We start from the raw sequence: 26,378 nt of genomic DNA on the forward strand, positions 1-26,378 counted from the left end.
GGAGCCTTATGACGAGTGGGACAGTTTGTCACAGAGAGACACAAAGACTGAGCACTGACTCCTTCTCGCCCAGCACTGCAGAAGTTTTTGTACCATGGTGCCGGACACCAGGCTGACGATGGAGTTTCACCCTGAGCTCTTATGTGCAATAGCCCCTGGGTGTGTGCCACCTCGGGTGGGCAGTTGGAAGCCTTAACGTGACACCATCCAACACGAGAAAACATTCCCCTGATTCTGATCTGTTTTGGCCAAGTGGAAGCAAAGACACCAGCGCCGACCGCCCACCTTCTCGAGATGGGCAGGTGTTACAGGACCTCTGGAGTCCCTGCTATGCCCACGCATGGATGGGGGACAGGGACCCTCACCCCTCAGGGCTCCGTGACTGAGGATTCCCTGCTGAGGGAGAGGCACAGGTCAGGGTTCCAGAGCAACCCCATGGGGAACCCGGCCGGGGTCCCCCTTTGGCTTTTCCATGTAGGAGGTCAAGGGCTTGGGCCACCTGGCTCGGCACCCTCCCCACCTGAGCAATGGGAACATTAAGCCAACTGGGGAGCAGCAGTGGTCAAGGGAGAATGCATGAATGCAGAGAAGCTCTTCAGAGGGGGTGGGATTTGTCCTCCACGAAGCTGACGTGTCTCTTTGTGGTGGAAACAGGCAAGAGGTTCTGGGGAACCACAAGCTCACACCACACATGCTCACATGTGGACCTCACTTCCCAGGCCTCGTATCTTACCACAAAGCACCATCTACAGGATAGACTTGTGTCCAGGGCGAGTATGACTTGCCCATCACTATGACTGGGAAAGAGCTGCCTGCTCAACATCCCAGACGACCCCCTTTCCAAAAGCATCCCAGGATCTGGCCACTCTCCAACCAATGCCAGCAAGGAAGACCCACCTTCTTCTTCTTCTTCACCCCGATTGTTCGTCACTGGAGTCGTGATCTCTGACGTCACTGCATTATTATTAGTCATACCATTGGTCATCATCTAGTGCAAGAAAACAGTGTGAGAATCTCAGCTTCCTGGTCTCTGTGGACACAAGAATTGTCATGGTCTTTCTGTCCATCAAAACCCAAAAGGGAAACACGCCTTGAGTCCATGGTCCCAAAGAGAACACAGAGGTCATCCTGGACAGAGGCTTCAAATCTCCGTGGAGGAATTCTTATGTGTACTTTGACCCCAAATCACCAAAATCTCTTGCAAGGAGGGCAATTCTCTGCTGATAATATTGCCCTCAGCCAGCTTCTTAAGGCTGCTTTCCTTTTGCTTAATGACATCTAGAAACATTCATGCCTTGAGATAGATAGTCATTCACTATGCATCTAACCAAGGATAATCCTAAGTATGCCCTCTGTTGAACTTTGTCGATGTTCATATTTGAATTCTTTCAAAAAGCAGGAAATGAAAATATACTTTTCTCAAATAAGTAAAAAGTAATTACCTGATCAGAGTAGAGAGCTGCTTTTTGAGCATTGATGCTGGGCCGTTTCTCCATAGGGTCCTCGGTGTCATCTATGAGGTAGGTCAGATAAAGGCTCAGGATTTTGACACACTCACAATACTAACAGCCATTTGACATATAGACATCCCAGGTCCCTTGCAAACAAACCTCCATCAACTTATGGTAATATGGTTTATTACTGGGACTGCAGTACCTGGTCTCATGACTATACCTGTAAGTCACTTTCCGGCAATAAATTTTCTACGCTACTTCCAAGGACAAAACTGGAAACCATCTGGTGCTCCATACTAAATCAGCAAGAAAGTGCCACCTTCCTCATGTTCTAAGGTGCCCCTCCCCCCAGATGAGTGCTTCTAGCATACATACGTGTTTTGTTCACCATGAAGGCCACCTGCAATGACAAGAGGAGAAAGTGCCATGAGGATCAGACCACAAGGTCATGTATTTGCACAGGCCTTTCCTTCACTTGGTGACAGCAGAAACCCCAATGCACAACGGCAGTGGAGTCCAGAGAACCCAGCAAAGGCAGAGCAAACCCTCCTCAGGGAGAAAGGCAAGAACTTGTCCTAGAGGAAGGGATGTCCAAGGCCATGTCAGTTGGAAATGACAGAACTCTTTCCCTCGAGGAAAAAATGCTTCTGGAGAAAGAGCTCTGTCCTCTGCAGGTTGGCACAGGTGTTGTTATTGCACTGTCCTGCGGAATCAGGCATCGGGAGCTGGCAACAAACACGCTTGACAGGGAGTCCCACCCCTCAGAATCGTCCATATTGTCTGGAACGTGCATGCTCAGGTTTTCATAACTGAATGTCCATGAAGGGGAAATAAAGCAACACTGCAAGCTCAGACTAAAAACCCAACTTACCCGCGGAGCGAATGGAGGCCGTCCCACCATTGTCACCGAAGGCACATCATCCAGCGCTATCTCGGAGATATCTGCAGGCACACAGAGGAACTGTCAGGACACTGGGCGTGATGCTCAGGAATCCCACTGGGAGTTTTTCTTGATGAGGGGATGTGGGGAGTCAGTGAATGGATGTGCATGGCTGGTAAGTGTGGGCTGAGCTGCTGCTGGGCCAGCCCCTTTGGTGCAGGAAGGAACGCAAAGGAGAAGGGCAGGCAAGACAGGAAACCAGAGCTGTGGCTTTCTAGCAAAGGGGACCCTCATCGATGGGCAAAGACATGCAAAGGCAAGCTCTCTTGGGAGCGTAGGGACCCAGACATCTGCTAAATGGCCAGGGTCTGCTGGACTTCTTCCCAGATCATCTGCGCCACAAGAGTCACTGTTGTTTTTACTGCACTCATTGCATCTTCTGTAAGACATTGTTGTTGATTAAAACTTTAAACTGTCCTGGAGGGCTCATTTCAATTCCAGGAAAGTATGCTGGTAATTGTATTTACCAACCACTTGTCATAAAAAAATCAAATATAGATGACGTGACTCCATGGAAACCCTACCATCAATAACAGCCACTTTCAGTCACATCCTGCTTGCTCTCCCAGTCTCCCTTTTCTACATGAGGTGTGCATGTCCCCTGAGTGAAAGGCTACCCGCACTCATAGGAGCCTTATGACGAGTGGGACAGTTTGTCACAGAGAGACACAAAGACTGAGCACTGACTCCTTCTCGCCCAGCACTGCAGAAGTTTTTGTACCATGGTGCCGGACACCAGGCTGACGATGGAGTTTCACCCTGAGCTCTTATGTGCAATAGCCCCTGGGTGTGTGCCACCTCGGGTGGGCAGTTGGAAGCCTTAACGTGACACCATCCAACACGAGAAAACATTCCCCTGATTCTGATCTGTTTTGGCCAAGTGGAAGCAAAGACACCAGCGCCGACCGCCCACCTTCTCGAGATGGGCAGGTGTTACAGGACCTCTGGAGTCCCTGCTATGCCCACGCATGGATGGGGGACAGGGACCCTCACCCCTCAGGGCTCCGTGACTGAGGATTCCCTGCTGAGGGAGAGGCACAGGTCAGGGTTCCAGAGCAACCCCATGGGGAACCCGGCCGGGGTCCCCCTTTGGCTTTTCCATGTAGGAGGTCAAGGGCTTGGGCCACCTGGCTCGGCACCCTCCCCACCTGAGCAATGGGAACATTAAGCCAACTGGGGAGCAGCAGTGGTCAAGGGAGAATGCATGAATGCAGAGAAGCTCTTCAGAGGGGGTGGGATTTGTCCTCCACGAAGCTGACGTGTCTCTTTGTGGTGGAAACAGGCAAGAGGTTCTGGGGAACCACAAGCTCACACCACACATGCTCACATGTGGACCTCACTTCCCAGGCCTCGTATCTTACCACAAAGCACCATCTACAGGATAGACTTGTGTCCAGGGCGAGTATGACTTGCCCATCACTATGACTGGGAAAGAGCTGCCTGCTCAACATCCCAGACGACCCCCTTTCCAAAAGCATCCCAGGATCTGGCCACTCTCCAACCAATGCCAGCAAGGAAGACCCACCTTCTTCTTCTTCTTCACCCCGATTGTTCGTCACTGGAGTCGTGATCTCTGACGTCACTGCATTATTATTAGTCATACCATTGGTCATCATCTAGTGCAAGAAAACAGTGTGAGAATCTCAGCTTCCTGGTCTCTGTGGACACAAGAATTGTCATGGTCTTTCTGTCCATCAAAACCCAAAAGGGAAACACGCCTTGAGTCCATGGTCCCAAAGAGAACACAGAGGTCATCCTGGACAGAGGCTTCAAATCTCTGTGGAGGAATTCTTATGTGTACTTTGACCCCAAATCACCAAAATCTCTTGCAAGGAGGGCAATTCTCTGCTGATAATATTGCCCTCAGCCAGCTTCTTAAGGCTGCTTTCCTTTTGCTTAATGACATCTAGAAACATTCATGCCTTGAGATAGATAGTCATTCACTATGCATCTAACCAAGGATAATCCTAAGTATGCCCTCTGTTGAACTTTGTCGATGTTCATATTTGAATTCTTTCAAAAAGCAGGAAATGAAAATATACTTTTCTCAAATAAGTAAAAAGTAATTACCTGATCAGAGTAGAGAGCTGCTTTTTGAGCATTGATGCTGGGCCGTTTCTCCATAGGGTCCTCGGTGTCATCTATGAGGTAGGTCAGATAAAGGCTCAGGATTTTGACACACTCACAATACTAACAGCCATTTGACATATAGACATCCCAGGTCCCTTGCAAACAAACCTCCATCAACTTATGGTAATATGGTTTATTACTGGGACTGCAGTACCTGGTCTCATGACTATACCTGTAAGTCACTTTCCAGCAATAAATTTTCTACGCTACTTCCAAGGACAAAACTGGAAACCATCTGGCGCTCCATACTAAATCAGCAAGAAAGTGCCACCTTCCTCATGTTCTAAGGTGCCCCTCCCCCCAGATGAGTGCTTCTAGCATACATACGTGTTTTGTTCACCATGAAGGCCACCTGCAATGACAAGAGGAGAAAGTGCCATGAGGATCAGACCACAAGGTCATGTATTTGCACAGGCCTTTCCTTCACTTGGTGACAGCAGAAACCCCAATGCACAACGGCAGTGGAGTCCAGAGAACCCAGCAAAGGCAGAGCAAACCCTCCTCAGGGAGAAAGGCAAGAACTTGTCCTAGAGGAAGGGATGTCCAAGGCCATGTCAGTTGGAAATGACAGAACTCTTTCCCTCGAGGAAAAAATGCTTCTGGAGAAAGAGCTCTGTCCTCTGCAGGTTGGCACAGGTGTTGTTATTGCACTGTCCTGCGGAATCAGGCATCGGGAGCTGGCAACAAACACGCTTGACAGGGAGTCCCACCCCTCAGAATCGTCCATATTGTCTGGAACGTGCATGCTCAGGTTTTCATAACTGAATGTCCATGAAGGGGAAATAAAGCAACACTGCAAGCTCAGACTAAAAACCCAACTTACCCGCGGAGCGAATGGAGGCCGTCCCACCATTGTCACCGAAGGCACATCATCCAGCGCTATCTCGGAGATATCTGCAGGCACACAGAGGAACTGTCAGGACACTGGGCGTGATGCTCAGGAATCCCGCTGGGAGTTTTTCTTGATGAGGGGGATGTGGGGAGTCAGTGAATGGATGTGCATGGCTGGTAAGTGTGGGCTGAGCTGCTGCTGGGCCAGCCCCTTTGGTGCAGGAAGGAACGCAAAGGAGAAGGGCAGGCAAGACAGGAAACCAGAGCTGTGGCTTTCTAGCAAAGGGGACCCTCATCGATGGGCAAAGACATGCAAAGGCAAGCTCTCTTGGGAGCGTAGGGACCCAGACATCTGCTAAATGGCCAGGGTCTGCTGGACTTCTTCCCAGATCATCTGCGCCACAAGAGTCACTGTTGTTTTTACTGCACTCATTGCATCTTCTGTAAGACATTGTTGTTGATTAAAACTTTAAACTGTCCTGGAGGGCTCATTTCAATTCCAGGAAAGTATGCTGGTAATTGTATTTACCAACCACTTGTCATAAAGAAAATCAAATATAGATGACGTGACTCCATGGAAACCCTACCATCAATAACAGCCACTTTCAGTCACATCCTGCTTGCTCTCCCAGTCTCCCTTTTCTACATGAGGTGTGCATGTCCCCTGAGTGAAAGGCTACCCGCACTCATAGGAGCCTTATGACGAGTGGGACAGTTTGTCACAGAGAGACACAAAGACTGAGCACTGACTCCTTCTCGCCCAGCACTGCAGAAGTTTTTGTACCATGGTGCCGGACACCAGGCTGACGATGGAGTTTCACCCTGAGCTCTTATGTGCAATAGCCCCTGGGTGTGTGCCACCTCGGGTGGGCAGTTGGAAGCCTTAACGTGACACCATCCAACACGAGAAAACATTCCCCTGATTCTGATCTGTTTTGGCCAAGTGGAAGCAAAGACACCAGCGCCGACCGCCCACCTTCTCGAGATGGGCAGGTGTTACAGGACCTCTGGAGTCCCTGCTATGCCCACGCATGGATGGGGGACAGGGACCCTCACCCCTCAGGGCTCCGTGACTGAGGATTCCCTGCTGAGGGAGAGGCACAGGTCAGGGTTCCAGAGCAACCCCATGGGGAACCCGGCCGGGGTCCCCCTTTGGCTTTTCCATGTAGGAGGTCAAGGGCTTGGGCCACCTGGCTCGGCACCCTCCCCACCTGAGCAATGGGAACATTAAGCCAACTGGGGAGCAGCAGTGGTCAAGGGAGAATGCATGAATGCAGAGAAGCTCTTCAGAGGGGGTGGGATTTGTCCTCCACGAAGCTGACGTGTCTCTTTGTGGTGGAAACAGGCAAGAGGTTCTGGGGAACCACAAGCTCACACCACACATGCTCACATGTGGACCTCACTTCCCAGGCCTCGTATCTTACCACAAAGCACCATCTACAGGATAGACTTGTGTCCAGGGCGAGTATGACTTGCCCATCACTATGACTGGGAAAGAGCTGCCTGCTCAACATCCCAGACGACCCCCTTTCCAAAAGCATCCCAGGATCTGGCCACTCCCAACCAATGCCAGCAAGGAAGACCCACCATCTTCTTCTTCACCCCAAATGTTCGTCACTGGAATGTTGACCTCTGAATCCTCCCCATCTTTGTTGGTGTCCTCCTCATTCCGCATCTAGAGAAAAGTAAACAGTGACAGCATCTAAGCCTCCTGTGCTCCACAGACTCAAGATTTTTCATTGTCTGTGTGTCAAAGACCCAAATGTAAAATTCCTTTAGTCCCAGGTCCCAAAGAAAAACACAGGCATCATTGGAGAAAGGCTTCGATTTATCATGGAAAAACTCTTATGTGCTCTTTGATACAAAGTTACCAAATTCTCTTTCAAGGAGAGCAATTCTCTGCTACTAACCATGCTCCCAACCACACCTGCTCATTTATCCGCTCTTGTCACTTTTTAAATGTTCTTTTGAATCAGTCATCCATTGGGGGAGACATTCAGTTAACATTCATATAACCCAGCAAAATTTTACTTATCCACTGATTTGACCTTTGTACACTTTCAGAGTTGAATTTGATTAAAAATGTTGGAAGTGAAGCTATGTTGTTTCTCAGGTAAATAAATCACACTAACGTTTGAGGAGCTGTTGGATTCTTCTTTTGGTTCAATTTTGGTCAGCTTGCCCATGGCTTCCTCAGGGTCATCTATGTGGACAAAGATTAAGGGTCAGGATTTTGACATACTAAGAATCCTACTAGCCATTTCACATACAGACACACCTAGTGCCTTTCTGACAAACCTCCATCAACTCAAGGTAATATGGATTTTTCTTGGACTAGAGTACCTGGCCTCACGCCTTTACCTGTAAGTCACTTTCCATCAGCAAACCTGTCATTCTACTCCCAAGGACAAAAATGGAATCCATCTGGCCCTCCACACTAAAACCAGCAAGAATGCGCCACCTTTCCATCTTCTAAGGATTCCCTCCCCAAATAACTGACTCTAGAAGACATACATTTTTCTTTCAAGAGCAGATAGAAAAAGGAAAGCAGATTGCATTAGAAAGGAACTAGAGAATATCAGGAGGAGCTCAAGAACAATTAGAAAATTCACTTGCAGAGATGCAAACTGAGTTAAAAGCATTAAAGACCAGCAGGAATAATGCAGGGGAATGAATTAGGGACTTGGAAGATAGAATAATGGAAATGACCCAATCAGGACAGCATATGGAAAACCAAATGAAACAACAGGAAAACAATATAAGAGATCTATGGGGTAAAACACAGGGTGCCAATCTACGCATAAGAGGAATTCCAGAAGAAGAGAAAGAAAAGGGGATTGAAACTATATTTGAAGAAATCATGTCTGAAAACTTTCCAAATCTAAAGGCAACAGATATCAAGAAACAGGATGCACCAAGGGCCCCAAACAAGGTGAACCCAAACAGGCCCACACCAAGACACATTACAATAAAGATAGCAAAATTAAAAGAAAAAGAGAGAATTCTAAAGGCAGCAAGAGAAACACAAAACTCGAATTATAAGGGAAAGCCCATAAGGCGATCAGATGATTTCAATTCAGAAACTCTACAGGCCAGAAGAGAGTGGCAAGATATAGTCAAAGTTCTACAAGGGAAAAATCTTCAGGCTTGATACTGTGCCCAGCAAAAATATCCTTTAAATGAGAAGGAGAAATAAGGAAATTCTCCAACAAGCAAAAGGTAGAAGAATACAGCAGTACTACCATCTAAAAGACACACTGAAAGGGCTTCTCCAAATAAACACGAAGAAAAACAAGATGCTGGAAATCACAATTGGAATGTAATCACTTCAATAAGCCAGTACACAGATGTAAAAAGAAGAAAAAAACTATTGAAAAAGAGACGATCCACACAAGGACAAGCAAAAGGACAAACATGAAGATGTTAAAAAGGAATTCAAAATTACAAAATGCAAGCAAGGAAAGTAAGAATATATAGGCTCTTTTTTATTATAATGTGTGGGAGCCTATCTGACTATCAGGCTCATGCTAGCAGATAGAGGAATGGGCTAACAGGCCTGAAAAATAGGGCAACTGCAATGCAAAACCAAACATTACATTCACAAAAACTAAAAAGAAAGGGACACAAGCATAAATAGAAATCATACAACCAAAAAAAGGAAAAAAGGACAAACACACACTCAACTGGAAAACAAGGTTTAAAGTGGCAATAAATGCATATGTATCAATAATTGCCTTAAATGTCCATGGACCGAATGCCCCAATCAAAAGGCAGAGAGTGCTTGATTGAATACAAAAGCAAGAGCCTACAACGTGCTAGCTACAAGAGACTCACCTTAGGACAAAGGACACATGGAAAGTGAGGGGATGGGAAAAGCTGTTTCATGCCAATGAACAAGACAGGAAAGCAGGAGTTGCAATACTCCTATCGGACAAAGCAGATGTTAAAAATGTGCCCATGTAGAAAGACAAAGGAGGACAGTGTTTAATGTTAAAATAGTGTCATTCAAGAAGAGGATATTATCATCATCAATATATATGCCCCTCATAGAGGAGCACTCATGCACACCCAAATACTAAGAGCCATAAAAGAAGAAATCAATGGGGATACACTAATAGTAGGAGACATTAACACACCACTCACATCAATGGACAGATCCTCTAGACAGAAAATCAATAAGGCAACAGAGATCCTAAATAACACAATAAAAAAGTTAGACTTCACTGACATTTTCAGTATATTACATCCAAAAAAAAAAAAAAAGGCAGAATTAGATACATTCTTTTCAAGGGTACACGGAACATTCTCAAGGACTGACACATTCAGGGGCACAAAACTAACCTCAACATATTTAAGAGGATAGAAATCATTTCAAGTATCTCTCTGACCACAATGCCATGAAACTAGCAATCAACCACAGAGAAAGAAATCAGAAAAAAACTGACTCCGTGGAGACTCAACAACATGCTACTAAAAACTCTACATGTCAATGAGGAAATCCAAAAGGTAATTAGAAAAATACCTCAGGACAACTGATACTGAAGACACAACCACTCCAATCTATGGAATGCTGCAAAAGCAGTGCTTAGAGGGAAAGGCATAGTGATAGAGGCCTTCCTCAAAAAAGAAGAAAAACCTCACATCAACAACTTTACCCACCACCTAAATGAACTAGAAAAAGAAGAACAAAACCTAAAGCCAAAAGAAGGAAGGAAATCATAAAGCCCTGAGAGGAAATCCATAAAGGAGAGATTGAAAAAAATTTCTATAGAAAACTATCACTAAAAGCAAGAACTGGTTCTTTGACAAGGTAACAAAATCGAAAAACCTCTGGCCAGACTCACCAAGGCGAGGAGAACAAAAACCCAAATAAACAAAATAAGAAAAGAAAAAGGAGAAATCTTAATGGATATTGCAGAAATACAAAAAATAAAAAGAGTGAGAGGAGACTCTGAATATTTAGATGGCAAGAAATTTGAAAACCTGGAAGAAATGGACACCCTTCTAGAGACTTACATCCCACCAAAAACTGAATCAAGAAGAAACAGAGCAACTGACCAGACCAATCACTTCAAATGAAACTGAATATGTCATAAAAACACTCCCTACAAACAAAAGTCCAGGACCAGATGGCTTCACAGCTGAATTCTACCAAACATACAAAGAAGAATTTATACCTATCCTTTGTTAAATTTTCCAAAATGGTGAAAAAGAAACAACACTCCCAAAGACATTCTGTGAAGCCACCCTCACCCTAATACCTAAACCAAAGATATTATCAAAACAGAAAATGATAGGCCAGTATCTGTGATGAACATAGATGCAAGCATCCTCAACAAAATTTTAGCCAACCGAATCCAACAACCTATAAAACAGATCATACACCACGACCAAGTGGGATTCATCCCAGGTGCACAAGGATGGTTCACCAGACACAAATCAATCAATAGCATACACCACATTAACAAAAGAAAAGTCAAAGACCACATGATCATCTCAATAGATGTAGAAAAAGCCTTTGAAAAAGTGCAACATCCATTCAGGGTAAAACCTCTTACCCAAGTGGGTACAGAGGGAACTTACCTTAACATAATCAAAGCCATTTTGACATGCCCACAGCAAATATCATACTCCATGGAGAAAAGCTGAAAGCCAGCCTACTAAAATCTGGACCAAGACAAGGATGCCCACTCTCTTGACTTTTATTCAATATACTTATTGGAAGTCCTAGACACAGCAATCAGACAAACAAAAGGAATAAACGGTGTCCAGATTGGAAGAGAAGAGGTAAAATTGTCACGCTATGCAGATGACATGATACTAAATATCAAAAACCCTAAGGATTCCACACAAAATTTCCTTGACCTGATCAACAAATTCTGCAATGTAGCAGGGCACAAAACTAACACTCAGCAATCAGTTGCCTTTCTGTACACTAAAAATGAAGTCTCAGAAAAGGACTACAAAAATACAATACCTTTTCAAATCACCTCCGTGAAAATTAAATACCTGGGAGTAAACCTGAGCAAGGAGGCAAAAGACTCATATGGTGAGAACGATAAAACATTAATCAAGGAAAATAGAGAGGATTCAAAGAAATGGAAAGATATTCCATGCTCCAGGGTTGGATAAATGGATATGGTAAAAATGGCCATCCTACCCAAAGAAATCTACAGAGTCAATGCAATCACTATCAAATTACCCATGACATTTTTCACCACACTAGAACCAACAATCCAAACATTTATATGGACCCATAAAAGAGCCAGAATTGCCAAAGCAATCCTGAGGAACAGAAACCAAGCAGGAGACTTTGGGCAATATTCCAAAGCTATGGTAATCAAGACAGTGTGGTCCTGGTACCAAAACAGACACACAGCCCCATGGACCAGAATACACAACCTAGAAATAAACCCAGACACCTACGGTCAATTAATCTTCAACAAAGGAGGCAAGAATGTAAAAGTTCAGGTAAAAGATGGTCTTTCAGCAAGTGGTGCTGGGAAAATGGGACAGCTGCATGAATATCAATGAAACCCTGACACCATGCAGAAAAATAAACTCCAAAGGGCTTAAAGACTTAAATGTAAGACAAGAACCATCAAAATCCTAGAGAGAACACAGGAAATCAGTCTCTGACATCAACCTTACAAATGTTTTCTTACATCAGACTGTAAGGAAAGAATTAAAGCAAAATACAGGCAATCACATCGGACATGCAACCCAAATGTCATCGACAGATGTAAGGGTAATCACATGAATAACCAGCATAAAAAAGATGACATATGCCATTTGCAGCAACATGGATGAACTAGAGATCTCATACTGAGTGAAATGACCAGAAAGACAAAGACAAATACCATAACATCACTTATAACGGAATCTAAATCCAGCACAAAGAACATCTCCTCAAAAGAAATCAATCATGACTGGAAAAGACTTGTTGCCTGATGAGGGGAGGGAGGGATCGGGACTGGCTTATCAGTCACAACGTAGACTAGATTACAAGATCCGTGAATAGCATGAAACTATCAATACTCATGGCAACAGAAGAAATGTGGGAAAAACGTAATTGTAATGATACATGTAAGATAACCTGACCCCTGCTTACAGTGGAAAATAAAATTAAAAAAAAAAAAAAAAATAAATAACACCACAAAAAAAAAAAATCTAATCTTGTCTTTAAATGTGTTATTCCTTATGCATATTGAGTATTGATCTAATTAAACTTACTTCTAGCACTAAAAAAAAAAAAAAAAGCAAAATAAACCAGGCCCAATGGGTCTTAATCAAACTGACAAGCTTTGCACAGCAATGGAAACCATAAAAAAAAAAAAAAAGACAACCTATGGAATGGGAGAAAATCGTTTTGAATGACGCAGCTGGCAAGGGCTTAACCTCTAAATTATACAAAAACACATGACAACTCGACAGCCAAAAAACCAACAACCCATTTGAAAAATGGGTAAAAGAACTAGAATAGACATTTACCCAAGGAAGATATCCAGATGGCCAACAGGCACATGGAAAATGCTCAACATCACTAATTATTAGAGAAAGGCAAATCAAAGGTACTATGAAGAGCACCTCACACCGGTCAGAATGGCCATCATTTACAAGTCAACCAATAACAATGCTGGAGAGGGTGTGGAGAAGAGGGGCCCCCTCCACTGTTGGTGGGAATGTAAATTGGTACAACCGCCATGGAAAACACTCCGCAGGTACCTCAGAAAACTATATACAGAACTAGCATGTGACCCAGCAATCCCACTCTTGGGCATATATCCAGACAAGACTTTCCTTGAAATAGACACATGCACCGTTATGTTCACCCAGCCCTATTCACACTAGCCAGACATGGAAACAACCTGAACATCCACCAACTAATGGATGGATTCAGAAGACGTGGCATAATACACAACAGAATATACTCAACCATAGAAAAACAAAATAATGCCATTTTCAGCAACATGGATGGAACTAGAGACCCTCCTACTAATGAACTAAGTCAGAAAGAGAGACAAATACCAGATGATATCACTTATAGCTGAATCTAAATACGCACAAATGAACCTTCCACAGAAAAGAATCCCATGGACTTGGAGAAAAGACATGTGGTAGCGAGGGGAAGGGGGAGGGAGTAGGATGGCCTGGGAATCTGGGGTTAAGTGATGCAAACTATTCCATCTGGAGTGGATAAGCATGAGATCCTGCTGTATAGCAGAGGGAACACCATATAGTCACTAACATGGAACATGGTGGAGGATATTGTGAGAAAAAGGATGTGTTTATGTGTGTGCCTGGGTCACTTTGCCCTACAGTAGAAATGAAGAACACTGCAAATCAACTCTAATGGAAAAAAGAAAAATCATTTTAAAAAGTTTAAACTTCTAATCATGGAGGGCTGATTTCCACTTTAGGGAAAAGTATGCTAATAAACGGATTCACAAACCACTGGTCTTATAGAAAATCAATGTAGAAGATTTGGCTCTACTGAAATCCTACATTAAAAACCAGCTGCTATCAATCACATCATAGTTTTTCTCAAAGGGTTCCTTTTCTACGCAAAGTGTTCACGACCTACATTGTCTCATGGGGGCCTCAGCCCTCTCAGAATCTGTGAGCTGAGGAGGAGCCATTCCCACCAAGGTCTGTGCCAACGTGACTGTAAAGTCCACCCAGAGCTGCCTGGGTTCTGTGACCACTATATGCCACCTTATAACAATGGGCAGGTCTGTGACCTCTGGAGACCCTGGTACTGCCAGGCATGGACAGGGAGCAGAGACCCCCCCCCCCCACTTCTTTCCCCATGACTGATGTTCCCTGGCTGAGGGACAGGTGTGGTCTTGGGTCCAGAGAATCCATATGGGGACCCTCGCCTGGTTCCCATTTTGGCTTCTCCACTCAGGGGGTCGAGAGCTTGGGCCAGCTGTCTCGGCACCATCTCTGCCTGAGCATCGGGAATGGTAAGCCAACTGGGAACAGCTGTGGTGAAGGATGCAGGTGTGACAGGAGAGGTGATGTGCAAAGGTGATGGATTTTTCCTAAAGAAAGGTGGTGGGTGTACTGTCTGTGTAAGCAGGAAATACATCCTGAAGAACCACGCATCACACACGTGCAGATCCACAATCACACCACCTAGGCTCACACCTAGACACCCACATGCCCAGAGACCCAATGATGTAGTGTCTTCCAGGACCATAGTACTTGGCACTGCTCCTCACTAGGCAACAGGCACTTGCTCTACAGACCCAGCCCTCATTCCCACCAGGAACCCGGAATCTGGCGGCTCTCCCATCAAAGCCAGCAAGAGAGCCCCACCTTTTTCTCCTTCACCCTGATTGTTCATCGGTGGAGTGTCCCTCTCATAATATATATGAATTTTCTTGACAATGTTCTGTCTCTGCAACTAGAGAAAAAACAAAAATAAGGACAGTGTGAGGATCTAAGCTTCCTGTGCTCTGAGCTCACAGGCCTTCTGTTCCCTCTTTGTCCTCAGAAAACTAACTGGGAAACTGTCCTTGAGTCGATGGTCCCCAAAGGAACCTGAGAAGACATCAGCGGGAAAGGATCTAGCTTTTCCTGGAAGACTTCTCAGGTCCAATTTGAAACAGGTATCATAAAAGTTTCCTCCTTCAAGGAGGAAAATATTCTGCTGGGGAAAGGGCCTGCTCTTAGGACAGTAGTTATTTGATGCTAACATTGGGGGAAAGATTTAATGAATCAGGTCTCTGTTGTAGTTGATTTTCCCTCAACATGCCCAACCAAGGAAATTGTATACATCAGCTATAACGTATATGGTCTGAATTTTATAACTGCCTTTGACTGAAAAAAGAAATGAAGCTGCATTTTCATCTGAGATAAAGAAAGAGGAGCTCACCTCAATGTCGGAAAGAGTCTTTTCTTCTACCTCAAAGGTGGGCAATTCCTCCATTGCATCTTGGGGTGGGGGAGCTAGAGGGACACAGAGGAATTATCGGGACACTGACCATGATGCTGAGGAATCACTCAGGGAGTTTTTTTTTTTTTTTTTTGGTGAGATATGGGGAGGGAGTGTACAGGTGTGAGAGGATAATACGTGTGGACTGAGTTGCTGCAGGTTCAGCCCCTTTAGTGGAGGAAGGAAAGCGAAGGAGGAGAGCAGGAAAGACATGAAAACAGACCTTCAGTTTTCTAGCTAAGGGGAACCTAATCAATGGGAAAAGCCACTCCAAAGCAAGCTGTGTTTCAATCATAGAGACCCAGATGCCTCCTGCTGGTCTGAAATTTCTGCTAAATAGATACTGTCTTTGTGACTTCTCAGTTTATCTGCTCCCAAAAAGCCACATTGTAGTGACTGTATTTATCATCTCTTCCATAAGTCTTTGTACTTAATTAGAGTTTAAACTTTCATGGAGGATTGACTTCTAGTCTAGGAAAAGTATGCTAATAAATGTATTCCCAAACTCTTTCTCCTAAAGAAAATCAAATACTGAATATGTGACATTACCAAAATCCTGTCAGTAAAGATGATCACTACCAGTCACATCACTATTTTTCTCCCAGTATTGTCCACAAAATGTGTGCAGGTCCCCTGAATGAAAGGCCGTCCCCAGAGGGTAAAGGAGACAGCATTACTGCACGATGCAGTAAAGTGTGCAGATGCGCCTTGGATCTGGTGTTGCCATGGCTGGGGTACAGCTCTGAGTCAATCCCTAGCCTGGGAACTTCCATATGCCACAGGTGTGGCCGTAAAAACATAACAAAAATAAGTCATGCTATGTTTCAAGGACAGAGTCCAATGACTCCTCCAGCCCATTTTAAATCTCAAGGTGATTCCCACCACTTCTTGAAATGTTACGAGACCATTTTATCTCCCACATATTCACATGCCCTGCTTCTGCTCTGCATCTCTTCTGCTTGATGATTTTTTTACTTCCGTTAGTGTGATGACACAGAACTTTGCATAATTTTTAAGTACACAGTTCCATAGCATCTTTTACTTCCACATTGTTCAGGACCCATCAATGCTAGCTCTAGCCACATCTTTGTCATCATAACATGACCTCTATACCCATTAGGTCACAATTCACCTTCCCCTGGCCACCAGGCCTTGGTAATTTCTACTTCTGCTATATGAATTTGCCTATGCAATTAGCATGATATTTGGCTTGGTGTGCCTGCCTTACTTCTCTCTCCACAATAGAGTTTTGTATTATTTGGTCCACCCATACTCTAGCATAGCTCAAGCTTTAACTCCACACTGTGGCTGAAGACTATTCCATTTTGTGTTACACTTCCCATTTTATTTTTCCAGTCATTCCATTCATCACACATTATTCACAGCCTTTGGGTACTGCCTACCTTTTGACTCTTGGGAGAAACATGCCAGGGAGCATTAGAGTGTAGATTTCTCTGTGGTATAATGGGGACAGGCAATAGTGTGCATTTGCCAAATAGCAGAGCTTTCAAGAACACCAAGTATGAATCTTAAAGCAAACTACAGATTTCTCCTTAATAAAAATGTATCCATATTATCTCACTAATTGTAATAAAGGTACCAAAAGCATGTTAAATGTTATCATGGCTAAACCTGGAGCGATAGGATTCAGGAACCATCTGTGTCATCTATTTGATTTCTTTGCAGATATATTCCAGGTCTAAAAAATGTCTAATAATTTAATGAAACCTGGAAACACAGTTTCCTGAGGGAGGCACATCAGCTAATGTCCAAAAACCAGCTAGCATCTACACCCTAGCTAGAGATCAACTTCAGTCTTAAACATCAACCAGCTGTTGAGATTTCAATGTATTTTTATTTCCACAGTGATAACAGTACCAACTGATTAAACAGGACTCAACTTGGACGCACACATACAAAAAAGACATCACATAATTTTTCATAGTACGTTCTTAAATAGAGGACACTAAAGAAAAATTATTTTTGCAGGAACTTAATGAGAAAATCTAAACAGTACATTCAACTGACTCAATTGTAGGGTGCACCTACTTGTGGTGCAGGAGTGTACGTTTTTGCGTCAACCAGAGTTTCATCCTTGTGACCTCGGAGGCTGGCTACTTTTAATCTGGAAGCAGGATCCTACAAAATGTATTACCACAGAGAGAACTGTTGACAACTTGCTGTCAGAAAATAGGGAAATTAGTACTCATTAATTCCATTTAATCATTTGGTCCCCTGGCTCACCAGCTGCCCAAAAGAGCTTCCTGGATCAAAACAGTCATAGAAGATTGAGCAGTTTAAAACAACTAATAGACAGGATTTACGAACAAATACCTTTGTTTAACTGAGACCTTCTAGAAACACAGGAAAGCACAGTGATTGTGCCTAATGGTCTGGTTCAAACACATTTAGAAGAATCATGAACTTGGGAAAGGGTTGTAGATCCCTAGGTGCCTCAATGCCCTGTCCTAAGATGTAGAAATGGTAATCTGGCCAACTTTTAGTATTACGTCATGAGGACCACTTCAGGCAGTACGGGTAACATTTTAGAAAATTGAAGGATGGGTGCTCCATCAATGCTCCGTATGTGTTCAGCCTTGAGTGATGGCAAGAGTAAGCTAGACATTCAGTGGTGGTTGAAACCAGAGAGGGTAAATGGATGCCTCAGGTCAGGAAGGGTGGAAGCTTATGCCCCAGCATCTTCATGGGAATGATGCTTCGCAGCTCATGGACAGCCTCTATTTTCACCTCCTCTGATACCCAGTCCAGTTGAAGGGGAGGAAGTGCAAACAGGGGTTATAACCCACAGAGTACAGTGGGGGGCACTTACATCTAGAGGGATGAAGTGACTTTCCAAGAGTCACAACAATGTTCAGTGACAGATATGTGGCAGGAATGGACCTGGTTTCCTGAGGACAGAAATCCTTGCCCAGGGTTCTGAGATCATGCCCTGGACACCTGAATCAGGAGCTCCCCTCAGTCTCTCTCAACCCCTCCTGCCCCATGGTTTCTGTGGGTGAGTTCTGATGTCCCAGAGGAACTGCCTGATCTTAGAGAAAAGCCCACACCCTCACTCTGCCTTTGATCCCCATCTTTTTCCCCCTGATCCACAATATAAACATTTCTCCCAAACAAAGCCCCTCTGAAGGACCTAGGGATTCTAACTGCTCTTGTTCTCCCAGAATCTTCTTCCTGTCCGCTGTCTTTGTCCAGAGGAGCTTCCCAATGACCACTTGACCCAGAGCTCAGAACATTCTAAACCAAACTCCACATGATGGCTTTGCCAAGGACCAGCTTCCTTTCAATGGACCAACCCCGGGCGTAGAGGCAAGTAAGTCTGGGGTGCTCAGAGTCTCACCAATAATTGATTTGAGTACCCCTCTGAGCAGCCTGTATGAAGGGCTGCCTAAGGATGGGCAGGGCTCAAGTCCTCACCAAATTCTGCTCTATCGACACCTCATCCATCTCTAGATGCTTGGAGAAGAAGGCAACAGTGTCCCACATCCATTTGAAAGCCACATTCATGCTCAAGAGGCAGGCAACCCCACCCAGATTGCTCCTTGAGGATCCCCAGACTGAACCTCGTTCCATCAGTGACCACATGTTCATTCCACTCAGTGATCACACTGTTCCTTCTCATCAAACACCCTGGCAATACCCAAACAGCCCGTGATCCTGTCCACATCAACTCATGGGAATCCTGCCAGTGAATCCCAGTTTCCTTGCTTTATAACACTCTGTATTTAGACCCCCAATATTTGGTTTCAGATTTTGACAGCTATATTCAGAAGAGCTGAGCTCTAAATCCCTGCTCCCCCTGGAATGTCCATTCCTGGGGAGGCATCCAGTTTCACCTGCTTCAGTGGGAGCAGTGTGGGTGCATTCCCTTTGTCTTTTCTCTGGTTGAGACTGAACAAAATTGGCATTAGGAAATAATATGGTTCTCTACATTCAGGAAAACATTTCAGGCTGGTGGACCAGACATATTAATTAACACAACAAAACTGGAAGTTACACTTATAACTCTATAGATAGTTTAGAGTGATATAAATGAGAAAAAAATAAAAGATGAGGAAAATGAGCAAAATTAGTGAGCCCATTTGAAGGAACAGACTTTAGGGGATCCATGTAAACTTACCTGTGGGACAGGAACTAAAATTTCCCATTTCTGAAGTGGGAACTACGAAGGCAGAGCTTCGAAGTGGCCAACAGATACCAAACTCTCACCACAGAGTGATAGTCTGACCATGAGATGCATAACCACATTACCATGGTGACGTGTCATAATAGAACTTAGTCCATAATTGCATTACCATGGTGACGTGTCATAATAGAACTTTCAGAGGGAAGTCAACCCTGCCCAGGATGGGTCCAACTGCTGCTGGCAGAGAGGGTGTTTTCATGGACAAGCTTGTCTTTTCAGAGGAAACATTTTATTTCCAAAACTGAATCTCAGGCTCCCACATAACTCTCTGATTAAGAAAATAATTTTCTATCAGAGAAAATGACCTGTCCCCCAGAAAGAGTTGAGAGTTAACCTTGCAGGGTGAAGAGGCAAAAAGCCAGCATGTGGAGAATTTAAAGAAGTCCCATTACTGTTTAACTTATAATACCCCTCCATTTCTGCTCTTCCTGAGTCACTGGACATTGACAGATAATACCATTTCAAAATGTGAGATTTAAGCTTATTATAACCAAAGTTAATGTTTTCATGTTTCATGTCGACTGCTATTCTGTAGTGTCCTATCAATACACTTTTTCTCCTCACAAAAACTTGTATTTTTGGTGTGTACTGCAAGTAATTTTCCAATTTGTCACATTCTTTCCATTTACTACAGTTACTCATACTTGCATCATTAGAAAATTTTTTTATTTGCCAAAAAAATTTCAGTAAACATTTTTGTAATTTCTGGCTTTGAGAAATAAAAGTAGGAAGAATATTATGACCATTACTCATTCTAAGGGTTAAATATTCCTTTAAGCTTCCACTAATTAGGAAAATAAGTAGAGGTGTTTCAAGACAAATTTTTCTGTTAAACAATTGTATTTCTAAAGATGCATGTCAAAGGAGGCCAATCAATTTTTTAGGAAGAGGATATGACTTTTTCCCCAGAAGTTATGTACAGCCAGAAATATCCCAGTCCATTCATAAAATGTGTTGTAAAGCACATGTGGTTATTTATGTCTCAAATAAAACTCTCAGAACATTTTGGATGTGATAATGATGGGGCACCAATGATTCATCCATTTAAACAGATTAGGTTTACGATGTGCCTCTTTATCCAATAATGAACTTGTAGGTGTTTGCTGGGAAAGAGGGCCACACTCAGTAAATGTTAGTTAACACATATTAAATGAGTTTGTGATTAAAAGAAATCTGTAAATGTCCTATTATTGATTTTACTAGTGCAGAATTAACTGAGTTTTGATATAGATTCAAATGCCAACCTGATTGGTATTTCTTTGACCCAGTCATATATTTTTTCCTTTGAAAATCCTCCTATCTTTGATCCAACAACTGTTTTTATAGTTGGTGACTATTTATAATAATGAAGCAAGGTAAATACATAAAAATGATGAAATAAGGCCAACTTGGAGACTATCACTCTTACATGCAGAGTATCATGAAGAGTCTAACCAAATCCCACTGACTATAAATAGCATAAGCTACTATGCTTGTGGACTGCATCTTTGTGATCCCCCATACTGTATCCTATATTGGAACACCAACCTCCAGAGGGATGGTACCGGGAGCTGGGGCCTTTGGGAGGCAATTAGTTTATGAAGGTGAAGTCCCTCTAGGAGGAATAGAGCTCTACTCTTTTCCTCTTTGTTCTTTTTTATTTTTTGTCATGTGAGGATGCATGAGAAAAATGACCCACCCCGTGCAAATCAGAAACATGGCATTCCTCAGAACCTGACTTTGTTCCACCTTACCCTGAATGTTTAACTGTTAGAAATATGAGAAACAAATAATTATTGTGTAAGCCACCCCATGCAGTGTATTCTGTTGCAGCAGCCCAAACTCACTAAGGCAGCTATCACTATGGATTTTGAGAGTAAGACTTTTATATTTGATAGAAAAGAGTCACAGATATTTCAAAAAAGTATTGCACTAGATAGAATCAAGTTGGCAAGGAAAACTTTATCCAAAACTTTGAGATAGGAGTTCCTGTAGCAGCTCAGTGGAAACCAATCTGACTACTATCCATCAGGATGCAGGTTCAATCCCTGGCCTCCCTCAGTGGCTTAAGGATTCAATGTTGCTGTGAGTGGTGGGGTAGGTCACAGGTGAGGCGTGGCTCCTCATTGCTGTGGCTGTGGCCCACAGATGTGCCCAAGGCAACCCCTAGCCTTAGAACTTCCATAAGCCTAGGGCACAGCCTTAAAAAAAAAAAAAAAACAAAAAAAAATGCAAGAAAAATTTGCTGAAGGTCAAGATTACTGCAAGATTATTGCAAGAGACTGAACTCAGCTCCTCTAAAACAAAGGTGGGGGTGGATTTTTAAACACAGAGTGAACTAACTAAAAAGTACTCCCAGTCCTTAGCCTGAAGGGTAGCCTTCTAAGTAGCACTAATGGAAGTTAGCATCTACCTCTGCACAGAGACTGGAATAAAGGGCTCTTATCTTTCTCAATTATTACTTTGAGAAAGGAAGTCTCCCAGGTTCTTGAGCAAGACATTCCTGGGTTGTAAAACTTTCACATATCCTAGGGAAGGAGAAGGAATTTAAAATTTTGTTTTCTCATATAAATGCTCCAAGAATAAGGTAATGAAGATACAGAGGGCAGTGTGGGCAGGGAAAATTGCAAGAAAATTCTTAGAAAGATTCAAGTTGAACCTGAATAGGTATGTTTAAAATAAATACAGAAGTCAACAAAATTTTTATACAGTCAAATAATAAACAGTCTTGGCTTTGTGGAACATACAGTCTCTGCGACAACTACTAACCTCTGGTTTGTAGCACCAAAGCAGCCAGATGAAACAGACACATGTAAACAAAGGTGCAAGTGAGAGTTACCATACAGCTTCAACAAAAAACAGGTGACAGACCAGATGTGGCCCTCAGGTCACAGTTTTCAAAATCCTAAAAGAGATTACTATGAGACTTAGATTCCGAGTTTTTCAACTCTGATATGAAAGACTAGTTTTTAGGATAAATTCCTAATTCATCCCCAAACTCTTTTGAATCTATGAACTGAATGAAGTAAAGAATTTTCATTTCAATAAGCTTTTCCTAATTTTAGGGCTTTTTTCCACCAGTGTATTAAACTGATACCTCAAGAGTTTATGGCTTAATCAACACATATGGAATTTTTTCTTCCAGCTAGTCAGGAGACCTAAGGAAAGAAAATCAGTTTTGTGCCATTTTGTATACACACCACTGATATTCACTAAATGGAGAATAATAATTACATACACACACATCTTTCGTCAAAAACAAATATGAGAAAGTTAAAAATGAATACTTTTGTGTTTTGCCCTGCATGAAGTATCCCTTAATTCTCCTTTTTTACCATCACACTGGTAAAGTTGTACAGTTGTTTTCCCTTCCACTCCCCTTTCTTATTATCTGCCCACTCTCCTTTTCCTTACCTTTTATAATGTCTTTGCGGCTTTTCTTCATCTACCTTCTCCTTCTGAGAATTTTGCAATTCATTAAATATGCTCTTTAACAGTGCTTATCACAGAACAATCTAGGCAGCAAAGTATCTTTTTCATCAGGAAACATATTCAGATTATCCTGTCAAAACAGCTGAACCTACATGGAAAGAGGCGTGGTGAAGATGAGTGGATGGTCTGTAGGAATTTATGCCAACACTGAGAGACTGTTAAAGAAACCAAGGCATCAACAGTTTCTTTTCCTTCTTGCTTCTAATCACATATGATCCATGATACATCACCATGCTCCTCAAAATCCATTAAGCATTCTCAATACATTTCTATTAGAAAAGGGCCATGTTCCTAGCTGAAGAATATTCATCAATTTTCAGAGAAAGTCACACAAAAAGTTGTTTTCTGCTTAGAAAGTGGTGTTCATTATAAAAATGCATTATGGTATTGTAGACATGGATAATAGTAATATATTGCTGCAAACCTTTGACAAGACCACAGAAATAATCTGAAAAGCAAAACAAAGTAAAGTATTTTGAAAGGTGACCTGTGGAACAGGATCAACTAAGCAGCAATAAACTTCTCTAATGAAAGAATGAAAACCTAAAAAGCTATGAGGAATTTCCTTCCAAAAATATGATTTAGTGATAGGCAAGATTTGATGAAAGGACAGTAATCGTAAATATATGTTTCTATTGTAAGGTTTATTAACCTTGAGAAAGAAGGGTTTTATTTTCTTTACTTAATATTTTTCAGTCCTTGGAAAGTTTATGATAGGAAGCAAAAATGAGGCTTGTGATGACTGTTACAGGATTTACTAGGAGTCCGGAGAAAGCAAGAGAAAACCCGTGTGGACCAAGTGCTCCTTGTTTTCTCTCAACACAGTCCTTCAGGACAGATGTTAAAACTCAGCCCTGAGGACAAGTGGCCCATGACCTAATGCCTTTTTGCTAAAAGAGTAGAGGGAAAGGTTAAAAGTCATATGCCAAGTACGTCAGTAGTGAAGACATTGAGGATTGTGGGAATCACAGGGCAGAGTGAAGTATAACTAACCATGAGAGACAGAAATGAGGCCCTGCCACAACTGATGAGAGCAAGATCCAGGCAAAGCAGGCTGCTCACCCCTAATGCCCACCGAGAAGTGGAGAAGTGCTGCCAAGATGCCAAACGTTGGTGGCAAGACATACATCAACAGAGCTATGACTTTTAATATATCAATGGATACCTTTCTCAAAAAGGCATTAGATCACAGGCCAAACAAATAAAGAATGAAAATCATGGACTTGGAGAAAAGACTTGTGGCTGCCTGATGGGAGAGGAGGAGTGGAGGATTGGAGCTTGGCTTATCAGACACAGAATAGATTTACAAGGAGATCCTGCTGAGTAGCATTGAGAATTTGTCTAGATACTCATGTTGCAACAGAACAAAGGTGGGGAAAAAATGTAATTGTAATGTATGCATGTAAGATAACTGATCCCCTTGCTGTACAGTGGGAAAATAAAATAAAAACTACCTGTAAAAATAAAAATAAATAAAAAATTTAAAAAAAATAAAAAAAAGAATGTCTCTGCATTCATGGTTATAACCCATTCCAGATAGGTAGAGCATCTTTACACTCACACATACACATCGCCCCTCCCAGAAGAACTTAGTGTAACCTTACATTAAGGAGGTAGTCATCTCAGTCAGTACTAAAATCATCACACATACAGCTTTAACAGTAGTTTTAGTCAATCACTGAGAGGAAAATTTGAAGGCTTTACTAAATACAGTCCAAAAATTACTCACAATTTTTTTATCTATGTACATTTTGTGTATATTTTGTATTTCTTCTTTGAAAATATAATGTCCACATCAGCTTGGGTAGCAAGCTAACAATACAGATAGTTGTCAAGAAGATTGCAAATCAATGGTTATATCTGAGCAAATAAAATTTCCTTGACATCAACCATGCAAATTATTTATTCTTCAAAGAGGAAACTGAGTCAGAGACTGAACACTGATTTAGAGTTTTATTACAGCTGGGATTAAATCTTAGATATTTTAGTGGGGAAAAGACTCTTTCCGCCAAACTCTAGAGAAATCTTTTTCTTCTTTGTATGAATATTTGTTTTCTGTCTTCACAGAAAAGTTGTAAGCTAGAACTGTCTTGACTTCTGGAAAGAAAAGAACAGTCATGCTGGCCCACAGCCACCTGGGGCAGGAAAACACCCTGGTCAGGGGGGCACCCAGGGCAGGGGGGATTTATTGTGGCCCCTCTAGCTGGGCAGGTCAAGAGCAGCTCACTCTACTCCCATCTCCTGCTCAGACCCCTCAGGACAGCTCAGCTGGACTCAAAGGTGCAGAGCTGAGGATGGATGCTGGCAAGATGCTAAGGAAGTGGGAGGAAAGCTGCAGAGATGGTGTCCATTTTATCGCAGGACTCCCAGTGTCCACCTGAGACCAAATCCATCATGATAAGTATCATAAAAGGTTGGAGAGAGGAGGTGGGAAAGACTTACAAAGGAAGAGTCTGTGGGTGACACAAAGAGAGGAAAACAAAAGGACATGAAAGAGGAAATAGATTACTAGCTTACTGCTACTGTCCTTGTCAGAATTCTCGTTATCTGCCATGTAACGTTCTGTGTCCAGGGGAAGCCACCAGGTCGGGGAGGCCATGGGAAAGGAAAGGGGTGATTGAGAAGCAAGATGGAACATCAGGACCATGATGCTGCAGGGAGCTCAGTCTCAGGCCCCTTTCTGTCCTCACCTCCACGGACCTCCCAGGGCCTCAGCTGGTTCACATCTACAGTGGAGAAGGACTCTGATCCTCAAGATCCTGCTGCAGCCCTCTGCTTCCCTCAATGTGACTTGGAATAAGACCTGTGTCTTCCTGCTCCACACACAGGCTGCCTCTGTCCCCATGCACCTCAGAGCATGCCCTGGCCTTCCTCTAGCACCCCTGCTTCCGACTCCCTCCTTCCTCATTTCTCTCCTCTAATTACTGCTCATTTCCTTCCCCCAATGAGGGCAGGGTGGAAGAAGGGCCATGGCTATGTTGCCACTCTCCAGGCAGTCAATGGTTCTGTTAACCAGTCCATGCCACCCAGGGAGTTCCTGGCATGGGCCTGATCCTGTGCTGGCACCTGGGGGAGGGAAGGACAAAAACCTCCACACAACCAGGACTCCCTTATTACCTGGGGTGATCTTCGGTATCTGGCAGAACCTTATTGCTCACACACCACCCTGACTTTCCCAGCTCCTCAGAGAGGATAAAAGCACAATCAGAGGTGAAGGAATGTATCCAAATTCCTTGCCCCAAAATGAGGCAACAGGCATCTACATAAACATAGCATGCCTGTCAGGATTTGCCCTGAGACTTGGAAGGACAAGGAGGGATGAGAACTGGGCAGGCCTGAGGAGAGGACACAGTATGCACATGACTGGGGTGTGGGGAGCAGGGCCAGGGCTGCCTGGATAAGTGGTGG

General features: G+C 43.3%; 1 long non-coding RNA gene across 1 annotated transcript; it reads right to left on the reverse strand.

The window, feature by feature from the left end:
• Positions 1-14,438: 14,438 nt before the first annotated feature.
• Positions 14,439-21,040, reverse strand: LOC102163884. Its single transcript, XR_002341003.1, has 3 exons — positions 17,345-21,040; positions 15,236-15,309; positions 14,439-14,764 (listed from the first exon to the last, which is right to left on the reverse strand). It is a non-coding gene; the product is annotated as an uncharacterized LOC102163884 (long non-coding RNA).
• Between the last annotated feature and the right edge of the window lie 5,338 nt (positions 21,041-26,378).

This window comes from Sus scrofa, unplaced genomic scaffold, assembly GCF_000003025.6.
Source record: "Sus scrofa isolate TJ Tabasco breed Duroc unplaced genomic scaffold, Sscrofa11.1 Contig1431, whole genome shotgun sequence".
NCBI classification, from domain to species: Eukaryota; Metazoa; Chordata; class Mammalia; order Artiodactyla; family Suidae; genus Sus; species Sus scrofa.